Here is a 21,351-nt window from a genome sequence, read left to right on the forward strand (position 1 = left end):
ATTTCCAAGTTGCCAAATTTAATTATGATTCTACAGTTGTTGACTTTGTATGAGCACACAATAAACTATGACAATTTACAGTTGTCCATCTAGAGAAGGACTGTGTCAGTGTTTTATAGTGTAATTGCTGCATACAACAATACCATAATAGCCTTTTAACTAGTCTACAAACTCTTTAGAAGTGTTCACTGTACTCTTTCCGTAGCTGCCAGAACCTAATCAGAACACTAATTGCCACATCTATATTAAAAAAGTTCTGCTAGCAAAGCTTTGCTGTTTCAGACCATGACAAATTCACATCAGCAGTTGTCTTTTGTGCCAGAAAAACCTTTTTAGGCACAGTTGTGTTTACAGAGAAGTTCTGTCAAATTACCTTGGGTTATTTGAACAAGTGGTGCAAAAATTTGGCAGAAAGCATAAAACAAGAACAAGCAAACAAACTAAAGTTCCAGAACTGTCTGCAATTGTGATACAAACAAAACTGGTCAGGACCTGGTTTTTAATCCAGGAGCCAAAAGGCATAAAATAATTCACATCCACATGCTTCAATCTGCCCTCTCCCCCCCAAAATACGATGACCGTATCCAAATTGCCTATTATGAACAGGCTTTTGTATTTGCTTCTGTCATGGTTTAACCCCAGCCAGCAACTAAGCACCACACAGCCACTCACTCACTCCCCCCCCAGTGGAGAGAATCGGAAAAAAAAGGTAAAACTCATGGGTTAAGATAAGAACAGTTCAATAGAACAAAAAAGAAGAAACTAATAATGATAATAATAACAATAATAAAATTACAATAATAATAATAATAAAAGGATTGGAATATACCAGTGATGTACAACACAATTGCTCACCACCCCCTGACCGATGCCCAGTTAGTTCCTGAGCAGCGATCCCTCCCAGGCCAACTCCCTCCCAGTTTATATACTGGGCATGACATCACACGGTATGGAATACCCCATTGGCCAGTTTGGGTCAGCTGCCCTGGCTGTGTCCCTTCCCAACTCCTTGTGCCCCTCCAGCCTTCTTGCTGGCTGGGCATGAGAAACTGAAAAAATCCTTGACTTAGTTTAAACAAATCTTAGCAAGAACTGAAAACATCCGTGTGTTATCAACATTCTTCTCATACTGAACCCAAACCATAACACCTTACCCGCTACTAGGAAGACAATTAACTCTATCTCAGCCAAAATCAGGACAGCTTCCACTCACACCATTTGCAAATATTGCCTGCTGGCTACTCCTGGCTGTAAGTAGGATGCAAACTGAGAACTGAACAGTCTGTAAAAATTATTGGTCATTCCTTGGGCCATATTTTATTTAGTAGTATACATATATTTAGTGACTGTATCTCTAGTAGATGTACTTTTCCAAATAGCCTGGCCAATTTAGCTACGGGGATTAGCAGTCTATCCTGGAGATAACACTTGAGGGTAGCTATCCTATTGGTCCTTATAAATGCTTAGTAAATATATTTATTTAGGATTAAACATACTTAATTTTTCTTATGGTCCATATAAAATTTATACCTGGTCTGCTTTGTCATCCTCTGTTGTTAGTGTTTCTGTCTGTATGCTACTCAAAGTATCACAGAGGATGAAGACACCCAGATTCATGTTTTCATTTTAGTGTCAAAGAATTTTATGGTAGTTCCACTAATGCATCTTGACCCCAACGAAGCAGGTCAGTGTCTAACTTTGGCTCAAAAAAAAAAAAGAAGGGGAAAAAAAAGGAACAACTAGCTGATTAATTCTTTTTAATTGAGCTAATTCTCATGGAATTGTGGCTGTGGTAATTCAGAAAACAGTCACCTCTAATTAATATATATTATACAATTAGAAACACAAACAAGCTTTTTCGGTATCTCCTATTAATCTAAACAGTTTCTTCTAAGTCAAACCATGTTTTACACAGACATTTTAATTTAAGGATAATTTTTGGAGCACTGTTTACATTTAGCAAAATTTAGCTATGATAATTTGTGAATTTAGTAAGCATTTTAAATAAGCTTGTTGTTTCCTGTTTGATTGAAGCTGAGACACTGCAGACATATATGTATCGTGCACTTGTTTTGGTGAGATCCTCAGCTTATCTCTTGGATGTATAGCTGTACTCATGGCTAGGTACAGTTTGGGATCTGAAACGTGAAGATATAACCCATGTCTAAGAGCATGTGGTAGAAATATGACATGGTTTCCAATTCTTGTATCATTTCTGGACATCCACTATTGGCCTCTGTTGGAGGCAGGGTGCTGAGCTAAGTAGGGTTTGCTATAGCCAAAACCAGCCATTCTTACGTTCTCATGTCCTAAACCCAGTATAATCACAGAAACATTGCTCTGCTTGAGCTAATAAATCTTTCCCTTCAGCAGGGATAATTAGTTTGTCTTTGGTAACTCACTAACACAAATATATCACTTCTTCTTCCAGAGCTGGACTGATCAGAACTAACTTGCAGCTCCTGCAGGCTGTGCTGCTCAGCGTATCTTTATGTTCACTCGACCTCCTATAACAGACAGGAGTGTTGTTGATATCCAGGAGCTACAATTTTCTTATGTTTTTTCTCCCTTTTCCACCACTAAATCATTCCCATGACTGTAGCTCAGATTTTACTTTTTTACCATGAGTCTCGGAGTATTAGAAATACTCTTTATATTTTAGACGTAGTGTTGTTAAAATCTGTGATAGTGGATAGAGGAATATAAATACAAGAGGCTCTTAAATTCATGTACTTTTAATTGCAGATTTTTTCCAGCTGTGGAGGGGAAAAAAATGAAAATTTATAGCCCTTTTAAAAAAGCAAAACCCATGTAAAAACTACCTCAATCATACCGAATATCTCATGGCTTTAACATATTTTATGGTTGTCAGGTTTGTGATACTGGGACTGGCTATCTGAGCTTACTAGCTAGTAAGCTGAGGAATAGTTTCATCTTCTTCAGCTGGTCAGCAGTCTGAACACTGAAGTAAACAGGCAGAATACATTCGCATTTCTGAGAGGATCTAAATTTGAAATCTAAAGGATATAAATTAGAAATCACTGACACTCAATTTCACCTATATTGATGAGCTTAATGGAGGCGGATAGTAATGGATTTTCCTTTCCTCTATTTTGATTAACAAGCTTCTAGGAACAAGGTATCTAATATAAAACCTCGATTCAGATTTAAAATGGAAACTTCACTTTCCACTATTATTTCAATCTATATGCTTTTAGCAGTGTGGAATGACTGCTGGAGGTGATTTATTGCTATGTCCCCCCTCAAGGGAAGGTGAACCTCCAGGGTGGAATGTGGCGGATATGCAAGAAATCTGTTCCGTAACAATTCCCTAAGCAACACAACCTGCAGCCCTAGATGTTCTGTCAACGCTATTGTCTTACTTTTGATTTCTATCATAAGGGCCCTGTTCTGGAGTAGTGGCACGTTAAATCATGTTCTCTGGGTGAACCTTCTCATTATAATCTCATCATAATACGAAAACACACCTCCATCTCAAAAACTACCTGCCTCCAAGTTGTGACCACCCCTCACTGAGCATGGGCTCTGAATTTTTTCTAGCATGTACCTTTAAAAGCGAAGTGAGAGAACTTTATATCAATCAAAGTGAAGGTATGCATGACTAGAGTCATTCAAGCTCCACCTAAAAAATAAGAAAATATAAAAGGGCTTCAGGGAGGAGGAATGTTAGGGAAGATACCGTCATCAACAAGTCGGGAGGACATCGCTGACTTCGGGGATCAGTCGATGGGCTGAACCTCTCTTCCCCCCTCAGGGACTCTATTGGGTAAGATTTGAACCCTCGGTTAAACCGACCGCTTCCGCAGGAAACTTGGAAATCTCTATAGAGTTTTTCCATAATTTAGTGTGCTTGTAGTCGACTGTATTATTATTTGCATGTGCTTTGCAGACAGTGTATTTATCACCGGCAATCCAAAAGAACCTGTACTGTTGCTTTAATAAACTGCGCTGCTCTTTAATCTAGTTGTGATAGTTCGTTAACGCAACCAAACTCCCTAAATCTGGGAAATCCTAGTGTGTTGAATGAGGCTAAGCCAAGAGCGCAGTATGCTATTAAGTGTATCTGTCATCACGATAGTTCAACATATTGAACGCGACTGGACTTACGGCATTGAATTGGACATCACTCAGAAATTAAACCTAGCCGCCCCCAGCCCCTCTGACATCTGAAGAGAAGCTGGAACGCAAAGGGGGTTATTTTCTGCCAAACTTCTTTACCCTTTAACGCAACAAACAGTCTGTCCTAGTAAGCACAAAATAAAAAGAGAAATAGTAAACATGCATTTCATCATTATTGGTGAAGAAAGGCTAGGAATCATTTTTTGGGTTGTTCATCATTTTATCTGTATTTTATGTCATAGTTCTGTTGTTTTCTGATGCCTTGGTTGAAGACTTCAATGTGAAGTATTTTCATAACCTTTCATTAGTAGTGTATTTATTCCGTTCAAAATTATCACCTAATTTCTTTGCTTTCCTAGAAGTCTTGATGAGAAAAGTCACTCAGTGGTAGGCTCCAATACACCAAAAAGAGATTTGAAGATGTAATCGTCTTGTAGGAAACCTGAAGGGCTTCCAGATGGACTGGATGATCTAAGAGGTAGTTTCTATCTCAGTCTTGCATGACACTGTGAATGGCAGCTGGAGCAAGAAACAAATAGGAAAAAGTGTTTGAATCCATCAGTAATCTGGCTTCTAAGCAGGGACTTCTAGGTAAGCCAAAAGGTTGTATTTTTTGAATGTGGATAATGGAGGCAAATAAAAGAAAAACAACAAAAGAGAAACAATAAAATTAAATTCACCTTATTTGTTCATTAACGAGAACCTAATGAAGGAGAATATTCAAGTTTAATCCAATGACAGATGAAATCAGTAAGTGTTTTAGCATGTTGTTTTATTCAAGTTCACTGGCCTTATATAAGATTAAGTTAAATACGCTCAGTGTCTTCACTAAGCCACAGAGATATATATTTTTTATTTTTGTGTTATTGATTTATTTTTATTCTTTGGTTATCCTCTCTCAAAATAAAATCCTTTTAAGTACTTGCTGGTTTTAATTATAGACATACTGGTAATTGTTGGTTTGTTTTTTTCTTCTCTCTTTAGCAATACCAAGATTGAAATATTGCAGTTTACACCTGAAATTGAAAGTTTACATGGGTTCTTAGTTCCTTTGGGATGTTTTCCAGTTTTGACTCATCATTACAAACTTCTGTTTGTTCCAAAGGCTCATACTACCTTTACAGTAGCTCAGACAAAGTCGAGATGTCATCCTATAAGAGCTAAGTATAATTATAGCTGTCATATTTTTATTGTAAAAACATTCCGGGTGAAAAATAAATATATACAAATCCTGACGTTTATTTGCTTTTGGTTTTTGTTTTTTTTCTTTGCAGCTTCTCTCTGAAGTAGAACTCATGCTTGAAATGTCAGTGCTATTTTTATTTCTTATTTTCATGTATATTTGCAATCACAAACTACAAGTTAATTCTTCTGGAATGCTTTATGAGAAATAGTCATGAATTTCTTCACAGTCTTAGACAAAATACCCAATACACTGCACCTTGCAGCTCCATAATCTTTTTAAAGTTTAACTTTATTTCCTTTTGCCAAAGACAAACCAGCTCTTTTCTTACTTACAGTCGAGTTAATCCAGCAAGTAATAAATATCTTCAGGCCTAATTTACAGCCTAACTAAAGCTAAAGACAATCAAACAGTATTTCATTTTTCAGTGCTGCCTCCTGTTAACAACAGACGAGGAAGAAAATGATGATTTTTATTAGATGAACATTCTATATTTTGAGATCACCTTCAGTTTTGATGTTTGAGTGCCATAGTCATTAAATCAGCTTCACCGGGCATTTGGGCAGTGTAGCATTTATACACTCTCTCCAGGCAGGTGTACTGAGAAATATTATTTTGAAAATGCAATTGATCACAGAGAAATATGCAAAAAGCTGTGCACTGTCATCCTTACTTCATTAATTTTCTGCTATTTATTTGCATTTCTCAAGCAATTGCTTTTAGGGAAAAGAAAACTTTTAACCTTACATAGTCCATGGAAGAGGGGACAATCTCAGCCCAAAAGGTACGACAGTTGAAGTTAGGTACAGCTGTAACATACTTCATTCAAGTACAAAAGGTACCCATATTGATGACTGAGACTTTTTCAAAGTATACACTTTGCTCACAGGCAACCAAGGAGGCAAAGAGTAATGAAACTGTGTGCGTATGCCTATATTTTATCCTGAAGAACTAGATATTTAAGCAAAACCAATTCCTGAATTGGGTAGTTTTCTTCTCTCTCCAAAGACAACTGAAAAGTAGCGGACACCTTGTAATTCATCAGTCTTTACCACTGTATTACTCTTGCAGCTGTGGACAACTTCGGGATCAGGTCTAAGAGAAATGATCTGTGGTATGTATTAAAATGTTTGCACTGAAGTCAGTGACATTACCTTGATGTGAATGAATTACAGTTCTTAACAGGTAAATTAAACTTTCATATATTGTTGCAAATACACATGCTATGGTGATGTCTTTTGAGATCTGGTCTCTGGCTTGAAATACCAGTAGTCAAGAACTGAGATGAGCAAATTTTGAACAACATTTCAGATACTGGGAATAGAAATATTTCAGTTTAGGAAACAAAGATTGGAAAGATTTGGAAAATTAATTATATTTCGGGAGAGGTGGGCACAACAGCTGATTTTGTTTGTTGATTATCATGAAATCATCTGAAAATGAAATCAGTTTTGATGAGCTGGCCTTGGAGTCAATATTTACAGATTAAGATATAAAACTGACGAAGAAATGGAGGCATTTGATTCTGTATTGGACATCACCTGATAAGAAGGAAATCCAAACTCAAAGCTAGCCTTTGCCTAATCCAAATTCAAATAAAGACCTATTAATTCTTGAGTGAGTGTCTTCCCATCCTATCTACCAGCACTGTGACTTTAGCATTATTTTCTTTGCTGGAGTCATGCTTTCATTTCTGAGAGTGAAGAGAAGGTTCTCCCTTTCTGAATGAGTACTGAAGCATCACATAATGAATATTCCCAGCAAAATTAAACAGCTTTTCATCTGCTACATAGCTTAACTTGTGTGGTTAACTTTGACCAGCTGCCATACACCCACCCAGACTCGCTCTCCCTTTTCAACAGTATGGGGGAGAAAATAAAATTAAAAAGCTCACGGGTCGAGAAGGCAGCCCCCGACCTTTTCTCACAGAGACCCTCCCTGTCTCACAGAGACCAAAACTTTGCCATGTACAGCCAATATGACTTGTTGCACTGGTATATAGATATTTTTTTTTACATCATACTTTTGTGCTCGTTACTAAAGGTATATGTGTTTTACCAGTGTGAAGAGTTCATACTCCTCGCACACGTAGTGTGAAAGAAAATGATGAGAAATAAGTGAGCAGTGAGTGGAAGTTGTACAGTATAAAGATGACAGAAAGCCTCAGATATGCATTGTCAATACAAATGTCTTTATATTGTCAAGAATATGCAAAACATTGACTAAGAAGAGGTAACTTGGGGTGACTGTTGTACATTAGTAGAATTATGGATTAAAACTATCAAAGCTACCTCCCATAGTGTAGCTGACTTTAGCTATTATTATTAATATCTGATTTTAATAAGCATTAAAATTCACACAAACATCTTGAAATACCAGAAAATGCTACAAAAAATCTTCAGGGTCTCTGTTAGACATGTTAACATAAAAATTACTGGATAGGTCTTCAGCCAGTGTGAATCAGTGCACCTAACTCGGAGTCAAAGCAATTATGTATAATTACACAACTTCATAATGCTTTCTTTTCCCCTTGAGGTATTTTTGTTTTTCCCCCCCAATATCTAAAAATGGATGAGAACATCTTGTCTCACTGTAAATATTCAAGGAAAACCAGCTACCTTATGCACACAGATATCATTACTATTAGGCCAGGTTCTTTGATGGTACAAACTAGGGAGATTTGTTTGACTGTCAGTATTTTCTGGAAAGAAATGCGATTGTCTGACTTCTTGCCTTACTTATACAAACCAAACCTTACTGCAAATAACTTTGGGGGGCTAAGCTGTACATATATGCAGAAACAATCTCAAAAACCTTGAAACTTCTTCAACTACAAGTAAAAGACAGGACTTCTGTCTTGCCTCCAACTCTAAAAGTACAGTTCCTATTGCTTTCCTTGGCACTGGCTACATATATCTTGAGGTAAATCTGGATGGAAAGGAAAAAAATTGGTTGCATATTAAAATTAGCACCAAGCTGTAGAGAAAGGTACACCCCAGTTACTTTTCCCACGGTGGGATAACGAGGTCCGCCACAGCTGCTCGTATAGTACAGCATGAACTTATAATCGACAGCAAGAAAGCTGCCTGGTCGTTTCTTATCCTGTGCCTGAAGCATTACATACTTCTCCTCCATATGTCCAGGCACAGCACAGCATGACTCCTACTACAAGTTCTTTTGGGCAGGAGAGGCAAAGCTGAGGTCTCTTCACACTTCTCTACTTACACATCTCAGGCTGCAGTTAGTCCATGGCTGTGACATAGATATCCTGCAAGAAACCTGTGGACTGCAGTTAAACTAATTACGCACGGTGTTGTTTACGTAGTGATGGATTTTCCTAGTAACATGGTATTAAGAATGGGAACCGAAACACTGCATACTTATGGACCAGCTATGCTGATTCCATAAATAAATAATTGTACAGCCAAATTTCTTGCCCACTATGTACATATTACACTGAATATCTTTACAAGTATAATTAATAAATAATGAGGTTGTTAACTGCAGATTATAATTCCTGTATTTGCTGTAACTCATTCTAAAAAGTAAATTAAAAGGATAACAAAAAAAAAAAAAAAAAAATGTTAACTAATTTTAAATTTGAAGGGCCATCTTTTCTTTAGAAATAATCTGAATGAATCTGTGGTTTCAAATGGTAGTAAAACAGTTTGTCTTTTAATTTTTGTCTCTTTTATCATGGAATATTAGATCTCTTGCTCCAATGCTGTGGACAACAGAATGCTGAAGAGACGTGTGGAAGATTAAATAACATCTGAAAAATTTCCAGGACATCTGTTACATAATTTAGGTATGCTAATTCCTAGGAGTTATAGTGTAGAGTAAATTTTTTAAACACATTGAAAATGTAACTGTCCTTGGCTTCTTATACATAAAAAAATAAAAGTAAGTTATATAGCACTGAAAATCATTTTCTTTCTACAGCATGTCAGGTTATACTCTCAATACCATCATCAGCCTGAGGTACTTCATGTGTTTCAGAGACTTAGATCATACAAATAGTTGTTCAGCTCCAACCCTAAAAAGAGACAAAATTTAATCCTGTCATTCCAGTGAAGACTGGTACCTTCAAGAAGCTCAAGAAGACAGATAGCACCAGCTGTTATGTTACGCCAATAGGATTGTGTCACACAATGATGATTAATTAGAGTACAATCAATGAGGCATGTTTCTATCAGCTTTCTTGGCTCAGAGTGCTTACTGAGTAACACAAATGAGTTTACTCATGGAGACTTTGATTAGTGTTGGGCAAACTGCTCATTATAAATTTCTTGGGAAAACTTTGGGTTTGGTTTTGTGGGTTTGTTTGTTTTTGGTTTTTTTTGAAAAGGGTGCACAAATGGCATTTGTCATTTTTAAATCTATTTGTGATTTGTAAGAGTTCAAGCATTTAATTGGACCGTAATTCAGTTTAATTGTTTGTTTGTGAGTGGTTTTCATCACCTAACTCTTCAGTTGTTGTTTGTTCATTGTTTGCGTCGTACAATGATTCATTGGACATTTTAACATAACAGAAATCTTGAAATTTTTTGAGTGTTTATAAAAATTTGCTGTCTTCTTCCTGATCCCACTTGATGTAACAGAAACTGGTAGCATGGAATGTATAGAGTTTGCTTTGTTTCACTTTTGTAAAAGGTACAGGACTTACTCTAACTAAAAAAAATTAATATATTTTTTCAGTGTAACTTTGTCCACCTATTCCAGTAGTGACATGATCTTCAGTGTCTTTCTGACATGATGTATCGTTAAGGAATATTACTAGGCGAGAGACCTTTTTCTTAACATGGGGATGGAGTTGTAGACTAGAAGGAATTGCAGGTATCAACATTTTAAAAAGGATAAATGACTCAGGTAATTGTATTCTTGCTAGCCTCATACTGATCCTGGACAAAATAATGGAGCAGCTGACAAGAGGTTCAATTAATAAAAAATTAAAGAAAGGTAAAATAATTAACATCAATCAACATTGAAAAGAGGTCAGAAAGCTAACTTAGTATTTTGACTAAAATGATGACAAATTTTGGCTGATGAAGGAAATGGCAGCACAGCAATAGGCTGCAACTAGACATTTAACTTTGTAACGTACAGTAAAAATATAAATAACAAAATAGAAAATTGATTACCCCTCAGGTTTCATAAGGTGAGTGTGAAAGAGGACTCATCCATAGTAGGTGCATATTTCATTTGGTTCCAAATATACCAGTTCTTGCCCATCCATCATATCATTATCAGTGATGTAGGCCAACGATCGAAGTCTATAAGACTATGATGATTAAGACTAGAATTTGAACTCTGATAGCAGAGATTTCAGTGAAATGATAAATAGTGAAGAGACCGGTCACTTCTGCAGAGATACTTGCATCAGTGGATACGCAAACACATTTTAATATAGCCAAATGTAAAGTCACTTGTTACCTGGTTGTTAGCCATTGCTACAGCAGAAAATTAATTCTAAAAAAGAATTAAGGATCATTGCAAACATTCAGATAAACGTGAACTTCCAGTAATCAAATGGATTAATATAAACTTTGGATTTACAAAGAAGGGCCAATTGACAAGAGGGACATGATAGTACCTCTGCTTCTATGAACAAGAATGTTTCTAGAATTCTTGTTTCCAATCTTCAATCAACAGCTGAAAAAATACTGTAAAACCGAGAGAATCAAGAGAAGAGCCTTGAGAATAAATGGAAAGGTTAGATAATACAGTGAAGAACCCAGGTAGATCCATATGTTTAAATTATTATGAAAAGAAAGAATGATCAGTTGCATTAACACAGTCTCAAGGCACTGAAGTGGAAATGTGGAACATTGTAATAAAAGACTTTAACACTCTATGTCTATTTGATAACTGGAAGACCAAATCTGATTCGTGGAATACTTCCACCTTTTCTCTGGAGGAGACAGTAGCAATCCCAGCAGTAAATTTAATCCATAGAGCTGAATATGTTTTCCTGAATCTGCAAAAAATGTGGTAGAGATCTTCTCTCATGGCTATCTGCCACAGAAGAGAAAAAGAGGATGGTGTGGGAGGACAGGGCATCTCCTGGAAGTTGTGCACACATCGGTTTATTGGGACATATTCTCTCTTTCCAACAACATGGAAGTGAGAACTTGCACTCACTAAGTGCCAGATACCAAAGCAAAAGCCAAACAAGCCTGACCTCTAAGGATCATGTGGGCAAATGTTTCCCAGGATACCATGTCCAGGGCAATCCCTGAGATTTTTCTAAAATTAAGTCTCTAGAGTCATACCTTTAAAAGATTGACATTGATTGATCTGTGACACAGATTACGCTCCTGACTAGGGTAATCAACTGCTCACTGCACTGTGGTCGCACATCATTAGTTAATGATGCCCACCATTGCTATAATCCATCTCACGTAAACTCTGGGGACATGAGGCATTTCTCTTGCTGGATACGATTATCTTTCTTTCATTGCTAAGCTTGTAAGTGACTCTCATGTGTCCAATTAAGTTCTCATTTACTTCTCTTTAGTTCCTCTGACAACTTTTTCAAAAGGAGTTAGGTGTTTCCTACTGAGATTACTAATATAACAAATGGAGACCTAATCAAACTCCAAATAACAGGCTTCTTTTAAATCTACATCACCGTTGCCCTGAGGTAGTTCAAGAAACTATGCTTTTATCAAAAAGCCACACTGAAGGCTCCAGGGTCATCGTTATCTTTTCAGGCCTGAACGCTAGTCTCTGCCTTTATTTCCTTTTCTGGGTGACAGTTCTGAAGGGCTGACATTAATCACCACCAATCTCATGATGGCATGTAATTGCATATATCAAAAAATATTCATCCTGGGGGCAGCTGTCAGTGCTAGAACACTGGATATCAATCCAATTAAATCCGAGTATGGAGATAATTGTTTGTCATTCAGTCAAAGGAACAGAATGACATTAATGCTATGCCCCACAAGTGACCTTTACGTCCTGTGGCCTCCATGAACTATTTATAAGGGATCTGAGCATAGCCCACGTCAATCACGTAGATTCAATATACTGACCTAAACACAGAGCCTCATGTGAAAGTAGGAATGAAAACTTTTTTTCCCAGACTTAGTTTTTCTGGATGATTCTGCTGATATTAGCAATGAGTAACCAAAGCACACTCTGTTGATTTAATTTCAGCAACATAGAAGCATGCAGCTGAAAATGACAACAGAGACGTGGATCACTACGTGAAGAAAAGGGACTTGAGGAAGAAGCAGTGCGAAAATATATGAAAATTTGCAAGGTCTGGTACAAGTTCCTGACCCTTTTTCTACAGCATTTCAGATACAAATGTGCGTTATACATAGAAGGGGAAAAAACTACAGTCAGTTATCTATAAGACGGGGCCAGTAGAGTTGCTCTTTCAGCTCAAATGGCATAGTTATCACAAGGGAATGGAGAAGCGACAAAAGCTGTTCCTGTCTTCCTCTGTACAAGTTCATCTGACCACCAGCTTATACTTCTGTTCATTTAATTACTTAGCAGCCTGACATCCATGATTGGTGCATGTGGAAATGAAGCTCCACCTTTGTGTGCATGGAAGAAGTATTTTACATGACATTGTCTTAGTGCAGTAACAAGATCCTTGTGCTATAATTATAGGTGCTTTAATTAGCAAAGAATACTGCAATTAGTGTCTTTGCACATTCCAGACATCATTAATGCTACATTACCCGTGCACTTCACTTGCTTCAATGGTTTTGAATTAAGTATAGATCACATTCAAGGTTCCTCTTTTAACTTTTTTAATTCTCTATTATCTAGATTAATATTATGACCTAGATAATATCCCCCCCATTTTTCTCTTCAGGTCATGTTCTCTACTCTGTTACTCTAGGTCTTTTTACTTTTCGGTTTGATTAATTTATTGTCTTTTTTTTAACAACAATTTTTTCACTCTTTTTTTAATCCAAATACATTTATGAATATGTCCCAACTTAATGTAAATTTATTACTAAAATGCGGTTTTTTATGACCGTTTCTAGATCTGCAGTTCAATTGAGACTTTCAATTATTTTTGTTGAACTTCAAAGATGCTTTTAGTTTTTACAAAGGAGAGAAAAATCTCTTTTCAGTACATATGGTAGTCTCAGCTCTGGAAGATACATTTTTTATAATTATTATTGCAAAAATCTACTTGTGTCAAAATTTACCCCAGTCTTTTTGTTAATAATTTGCAGTTTGATGCTTGTTTTTTATATTGCTCTATGAAGGATTGCATCTTTAACTTCCAGCAAGCTGCTTAGCTGCACAATCCTTATATGCCATTTTTCATAGGCTTTACATTTAAAAGCTGTATCATCATGTCGTAATAACGTAAGGATCAGAGCTGACTCATGACTACCTGACTTATTCTAAAGAAAGCTTGATCCAAAGCCAATGACACTGAAAGGGTCCTTGCATATTTCTGTTATGCTGGTGACTCAGGAGGGATGAGAATGACCCCAGAATTCAAACCATTTTTCTCCTTGTCCACTGACACAGGCCTGCAGTTACCATTTGGAATATCACTCACCTGACCAAAGAGCATACAATACACACATTTACATTTGAACTTGTCACTCAAGGGTTCTCTTTTTGAAAAGGGAGATAGAGGAATTTTTGGAGTGCTATCATAAACATCTATTTTGGGGGAAGGATGATTTGCTCCCTAAGAGCATCTGTTCCCCTGCCTTTACTTTAAGTGGAGCACAGGATGTATTCATTAGACCTATGCCTAATCTGGCCCATAAAATACTTTCAGTGCACTCATTTCAAGATCTCGTATCTCTCCTGGCCCAAACATCCAATGCTATTGTTAAGGTGCAATCCATAATTACAGGAATTATTCTCATTAATAATTTGAAAATTTAGATAATTTGAAGATGATTCCCACCATTCCGGAGAGATCACGTGCTAAAGACAAATTATTACACATGCATACATGAAGGACAAAATGACATTGGCAAACCTTGATTTTGAATGCTGATATTCACAACCTGAAAAATATTCCTGTCACAAAGTTGAATGTGTGCCCTTAATTGTACTTATTAAACCTGTTACTTTAAATATTGAACTTGTATGGTGAGAGAAAGCCCTGCTATGATAAATTTATAGATGATGTGGACAAGCAGTAGAGGAAAAAAAAAATATTTTCACATAATAGACTAATGGAGAAAGAGAAGAAATTCAGAAGAAAAAGGCTTATTGGTGTTACATGGAAAGTCTATGGAAGAGCCACATTTTGAAACAGACCTCTAAGTTTATCCCTGGAGCTTAAGTATACCACTCAGCCCCTTTTTCAGCCTCATTCAAGAAGTTAGACCAAAATTAAATTTCCTCCTTTTAACTTGATGTTGTCTTATATGGAACACTATTAGAGAGCATCTGTCATTTTAAAACACTATTTATTTTGTGCTAATGAAAGAAGACACACAAATCGCTATTATAAAACAAATCCGTGACAATATCAGCAGTATCCATCTTGTTGCAGCAGTATTTTATAGCACAGTTATTCATTTTTCCCACTTCATTAAAACATTTTATCATGTTAATTGTCATTGTGACAATTTTAATATTGAAACACATTTTATTACCTGCAAAATGAAGTCCTTTAAGGATTGCCTTCCTCAGCCATTACTTCTCCAGAGGTTGCTCAAATACAACTATGTTCAGTATAACTTAAAAAAAAGTTTTCTGTTCACTGATGTTGAAAATTCAAATTAGTAAATAAAAAGTAATCTTTCAGAAACTCTGCAATAAACTAATCAATAGATGTTTTCTCAAGCCCTATATACATACCCTAAAGTTAGACAGACTCTGTGGTTCTCATTCAGAGAAATTCACTGCAATAAAGCAAGATTTTTCCTGAGAAGAGTTACATCATTGCTAATATGCAAACCAAACTTTTCTTTTCCATCATTAAAGAGATACCTGTTTAAGGCTATGTTCTAGAGTAAAAAATCTCCATATTGGCTGTTTGGACAGAGTTCTCAAGTCTTGTCCTAAATCTCAGTTTCAGCTGAAAGCAACGACTGTTGCCATTTTTTATTCTTTGCTGCTATGAATCTTTGGAGTAGGAAGCAACGGGAAGCAAAAGTATCCAATACAGCAAAAGCTTCCTTGGTTTGCAGAATCTGAATAAATAGCTTAGTCATACTCACTTCAGTTAGTTCCATCTCATATGGTCTGCTTGGACTTCTAATATTTTTCAATATTTTGTAATATATTTCAATATTTTATTGAGAAATATCCATATTGCATTAGAAAGAGAAGGAGCATTCCATTCTGGGCACCATTGGTGTCATGTTGCAATATGTGGTGTAATTCCCTTTAGGTGCGTGTGAAGGACCAGGCAGAAGATATTCAAAGGGAAGACGTATCCCTCTGGCCTTTAAAAACACATATTATGTCTATATAGTGATGTCACTGTTTTGGTTTGATTTTCCCTATGGTGGAAAAATGCCAAATTTCACAAAATAATTTTTGAGACTTAGTCATGTTCCATATTTTGAAACTATCCTGGAGAGGCCAGGAGAATTGAGGGAACATTTTCCTCTTGATTGCCTGGGTAAAAAAACCCTCTCTAAATAGACAATGTTACTCTCTTATAAAAATATGCTTAATATTTCTTTGAGGGGGGAAACAAAGTTCTTTAATAAAAAGCAGAAACCACTTTCAGGGCATTAAGACCATCTCACAATAATACTTTTAAGATCAGTGTACTGAATGTTCAAGTGAAATAAAAAAAAAAGAGACGCAAAATGGAAAGCATGTGGGAAGGGAGAAAAAGGAAATTTGAGAATGAGTGACCTAGGGAAGCTAAGAGTGCAATTCAGTTATTGTTTTTGATAACTATCTTCAAGCGGGGAAAGGGGTAAATGGTTCTCTATGTCTGCTATAGGTAAAAAACCCCTTATTTGCAAAATCAGAGATAACTGCGTATCACAGAGATTTAGCAAAATTTGGGGGATAGTAGTTTTGAGGACATCTTCTCTGGGACAAAGAACAAAGCATTTAAATGCCTTTATCTGACCTGCCCATCCTATGGGCATACTGCAACAAATAAAAGACAACTCCCTGTTTGCCCTACTCCTAGTACTTACTTCCACCGCAATAACCATTAACAGTTTTAATTCACTGATAAAATTGTCTTTGGAACTCGTTCAGAAGGATGGAGTGGAGAGGCTTACCAGCAAATCTAACCTGCCATTTATAACAAAACTGATCTCTCGTTCAAAATCAGAGAGTATATAGAGGGCAGCAATAACGCAGCAATACATCCCTGGTGGCATAGTCATACAAGAGTTGTGAATCTCATTAGACCAGATTTATTTCTGCCAGTTCTCTTCTCTTTAGTGTTCTTTTGCCTGTTTCACATCTACTGCATGCATGTAGCGTTTAGAGCAACAAAATGCTGTATATGAGCAGAGGCAGACTAATTCCACCTCAGGTCCAACAATTCCTCAATCTAACTTCAATATTTTTCTGTAAAGTCCTTATGGAGAGTTACTGAATTTCAGTCTACAAGAACTATTTGTTCCTGCTGAACGAATAACACATACTGCTACTGGAGCATGAGCCAACAAAAGTCTTTTCTGAATGAATTTATGAATCAAATATATCTACTTGGAAGCTTAAAGATAAAAGAAACTCGAAACTGAAATATGACTGCTGGGCCTTGGAGAGAGAAAAAAAAAATTACAGTTCTCTGTGACAGTAGCTGATAACAAAAGACAGATCCACACTCTGCAGTTATTCATTACAGCTCTTTGGTGTTGTGTGTTCTTTTGCTTTTATAGAAAGAAAGGTTTACTAGCATTAGATGAAAGAGACTTGTAACTTTTCTATACAGTGTGCATATTGATTTTTTTGTGCTTTGGGTACAGGGATCAAATTACAATATTGAGTTTTGTACACTGCTTCATGCCGTGTTACTTCTCTACAACCTACCACCTTCCTGGAGTACCCAACTTACTTCATATGGTCCCTCCAGGGAGATCCACCATGTTAACAGGCACAAAAAATTCTGTTGAGACACACAAGCACTTCATTCTTCAGATTTTGCGTCATGTGTGTGATCTGTGGATAGCTTTAGACCAGTAGAAGTTGTTGCAATTTTAATGATATATAGTGAGGTTTTGTGTGTGTTTGTAAATATTACTGTTTACATAGAGCCCCTCTTCTTAGACAACAGAAGAGAAGCAAGCACATTGTCTAAAATAATTCCTTAAATCCCACAGTATTCAGTAGATCTCCACCAACTGTAGCAGCTTAGATACCTAGTTTACACACAGGCACCTACAAGTGGACACCTCCATTTAGAAACTTCCATCTGTGAGTTGAATCCCACCAAATCAGCCTGTCCCATAGGATGTGTAAACATGACATGGGACAAAGCTGTGCAGAAATACCAACATTAATTAGCCTAAATATCTCACTGCATAGCTACGCTAATTCCACTATTCAGCCCAGCTAATTCAATGTGCTAGGTAGACCTCTTCAATGCTACAGCTGGAAAATCTTTTTCTTCAAGGAATATCCCATTCAAAAAAATCATCTCCCAGCTTTTAAGACATGTTAAATGTCACTGGCATAAAAAGTTTTGCAATTCATGTCTACTGTTTTGTGTGTCTGTAACATCTTGGCTGACTTTTCCCAAGGATACTTAGGTCATGAAGAGGACTGAAGCAGAATCAGGCATAACACTTTATTCAAGGTTAGTTAAAAGAAAGAGGAAACTTGCTTTGACATTCCCAAACCATTTTATTCAATCCCAACACTAATACATAGAAGACAAGCAAAATTCTATGTTTGAAGTGAAAAAGTCAGGGAAGAGTTAATTTTTTGCTGTAGTCTGCAGAATTTTTTCTGCATGCCCCAGGCAAATCTCTCTGCACGTTAGCAAGGTCCTTATATGACCTCTTCAACTTCTATAAGAGTAAGCTCATCCACAGTTAAGTATCTTCAACACGCTGATCACCTCAAGGTTTTTTTTGTATATATAGAGATAAATTTGCACTGGTTTTGATTAATTAATCTGAACTATTTCTGCATCTACATTAAGACCATGTTAATTCTGTACAGAATGACCCCTTTGCTGTATTGTTTATATAAGGAGCCTTGGATGTCACACTCAGATGTACGCAATCAAGACAGACAGACGTCTGCTCAGATGAATGCCCACCCATCAACATAGCTCTATCTCCTCCTCATATTTCACACCTACCTATAGGCAGAAATTTGGGCCAGTGTTAACAAGCAAACTCCAATGATGGGCAGTCATTAGCATGCCCCCAGTGATCTCCAGCCACCCCACCATTCTGTGGTCAGGGTACCTCCAATGCAGAATCTTCCCTGTCTCCAATTACTTGATGTCTACTGGTGCAGCGACAGCTCTGAGCTTCTCTGTCTTATAGGAACAACAATTACAAGTTGACCTTTGTCGTATTTCCCAGTACTCTAATTTATCCCATATATCTCAGGCTGAACTAGAAAACCTCAAGTAGAGGTCACAAGGCAGATGATGGATTCTCAAAATTGGATATATGCCCCTCAAGTTGCAGACCAGGTCAGAGCTAGTTCTCTATTTCTGAATTATTAATTCCTTTAAATAATTAGCAGACATGCCACTCAATTATCCTTGATTTTCACATCCCATTTAAAGGTCACTAGGTTTTAGAGTCATCCTTAATTTGGCATAAAAATTATCTGTCCTTCCCAGCTCTGGCTTTACATCCCCGCAATCTGAAAAGCACAAAATTAACTTTGACAATGTTAACTCTTTAGTACAGAGGAAGGTGGCTCTGTGCATCCTTTCTCTGCTTTCACTCATGGCAAAAGACATTGTTCAATTATTTAAATTTAATGAAAATTGCACTTCCTCAGCTGTTTTAAAAAAAACTATGCCTCGTCCATTCTCTTCTCTTCTTCTTGTATATCATATCTCAATATATATATTTATTGAATATATCTGGACAAAAGCGATGTCAGAAATTGTAATACAGTGAAAAATCCTGCTATCCTGGATTCTCTCCTCCATTATCCTTGTGACAGTTATTCGACAATAGGAGCTAAGCTGATAGTTTTCTTGGGTCACACAGAAATGTGATTTCTCACAGACCAACTGAGCTTTCAATATGCAGAATAAAAAGCTGAATAATCTTAGCTATGCTGCATGACTGATTGTTGTCCTTTCTTCTTTCCTTTAGGTAACCCCAAATTAAATTGCCTTCAGTAAAACATATAAAATATAATTAACCTTAGTGACCTTGCTAACCTCCACATCCCTTAATCCACCCAGTACAAAGCAGAGAGAAACATTTCTTCTTTATAATGACTAAAGATTCTATAACAAAATGCGGAGTTATCCAAGTGTTACTGTATCATAGGTAACAACACTGAACTGTTGTCAAACTGGTGGCAGTGGTACGGTGTGGAACGACAAGCCTTTGTGACATTGGGTTGTTAGTTCAGTCGGTATCGCCTTGTGAATTGATTTTGTAGCTGGAAACAACCTGGATTAGTTTGAGCTGTAACTCTGTCACAGACCGGGTTGGAGATTCCATGCACATCACTTTTCTTCTGTGTTTGTTACCCTACCTGTCAGCTGGGATGATAATTCTTGCCTGCTTTACTGGAGTGCAGTGAAGATCAGGTGGTGATTTTATGTATAAATTATCACATGATTTTCTGAGATTACAGGTAGGTACAAGACATGTAGACGCCAATAATTTGGCATCCCTAGAAATGGATGATACCAGTCCTTAGCACTACTGCTCACAAGAAGATAACAACTTATTTGCAGAGTAATATCAGGCTAAAAAGAGCTGTGAAGCTGGTTGCTATCTGTTAGAAGGAAGGATGAATAAACTAATTTGGAAATTGTTGGTCTATGTTTAAAAGCTGTTTATTACCATATTTCCTTCTTCAGTTTGATACCTTTCCTAAAACATAAGGAAGTAAATCCTCTATGCAGAGTCTTAGAAAGCCCATCAACTTAACGTAGAGATGTTATTATAGGACTAGGAAAAACAGCTGAAGAACCTTGTCCTTTTGGGTTGCTGTTGTTGTCATGCTTTTAACAATCGTTATGGCAAAATATTTCTTAATATTCTGAATTCATTCACATCTGCAGACAATAGTTGTGAGAGTGCTGTTCTTTCATACCTGCTTGCTTTTTCATTTGTCTTTTCTACTGCCATTGAAAAGACAAAAGGAGAAAATCACGTCTAAAGGACAATTCAACACTTAACTGGCCTGTGGACACCTTCTTTAATGATATCAAGAGTACCCTAAAATAATTCGATTCTTCAGTTCCTGGGAAGGGTGAAGGAAAGAGAAACCAAAGGTAAATGAGTAAGTCCTGTGCTTCTTGCAGAGAACTCCATTCCTGTATAAATCAATAAGAAATAATTTCCAGCTGGGTGTTTCCAAAGCTATTTATTTTTCACTCTCTACCTAAAAACATATACAAGAAATTCAAGGAACTGCTGTGCCCATACAACTTAGGCAGTTATCCTTCAGAAACACAAAGCTCAGAGTTACAATTAAATCCTCACTCTGCCAGCCACTGTGTAAATAAGTAAATGTAGAAGGCACATTACAGAAAACGCAAATGAAAGAAGGAACCTGTGCCTCCTTTATGGGGGTAAGCCAAAAAACTCAGCATATACTCCGATGCAGCCCGATGCATTCATGTTTATTCTCTACAGGATATATAGGGGTCCACACTGTCCTATAAGGAGCCCAAGCTGAGCGTCCTTCAGATCCTATATCCTTTCAACAGACAATATGAAAGCCCATCTAGGAAGGATAGGGGGGTCTACCGTGAAAAAAAACCAAACCAAACAAACTAAACCCAAACAAACAAAACCCCAAACCACAGCATTTTGCTGTTTGGTTGCGAGACCTGAGTTTTCTGAGTTTCGGACCTGCACATTTGTGAAGTCTGAACTTGAGCCTGAACTCGTGGGCTTGCTCAGATCGTAGCGCAGATGCAGAAGTAAAGAAACTCGTTGGCTGTC

This window comes from Accipiter gentilis, chromosome 3 (genome assembly GCF_929443795.1).
Source record: "Accipiter gentilis chromosome 3, bAccGen1.1, whole genome shotgun sequence".
Taxonomy (NCBI): domain Eukaryota; kingdom Metazoa; phylum Chordata; class Aves; order Accipitriformes; family Accipitridae; genus Astur; species Astur gentilis.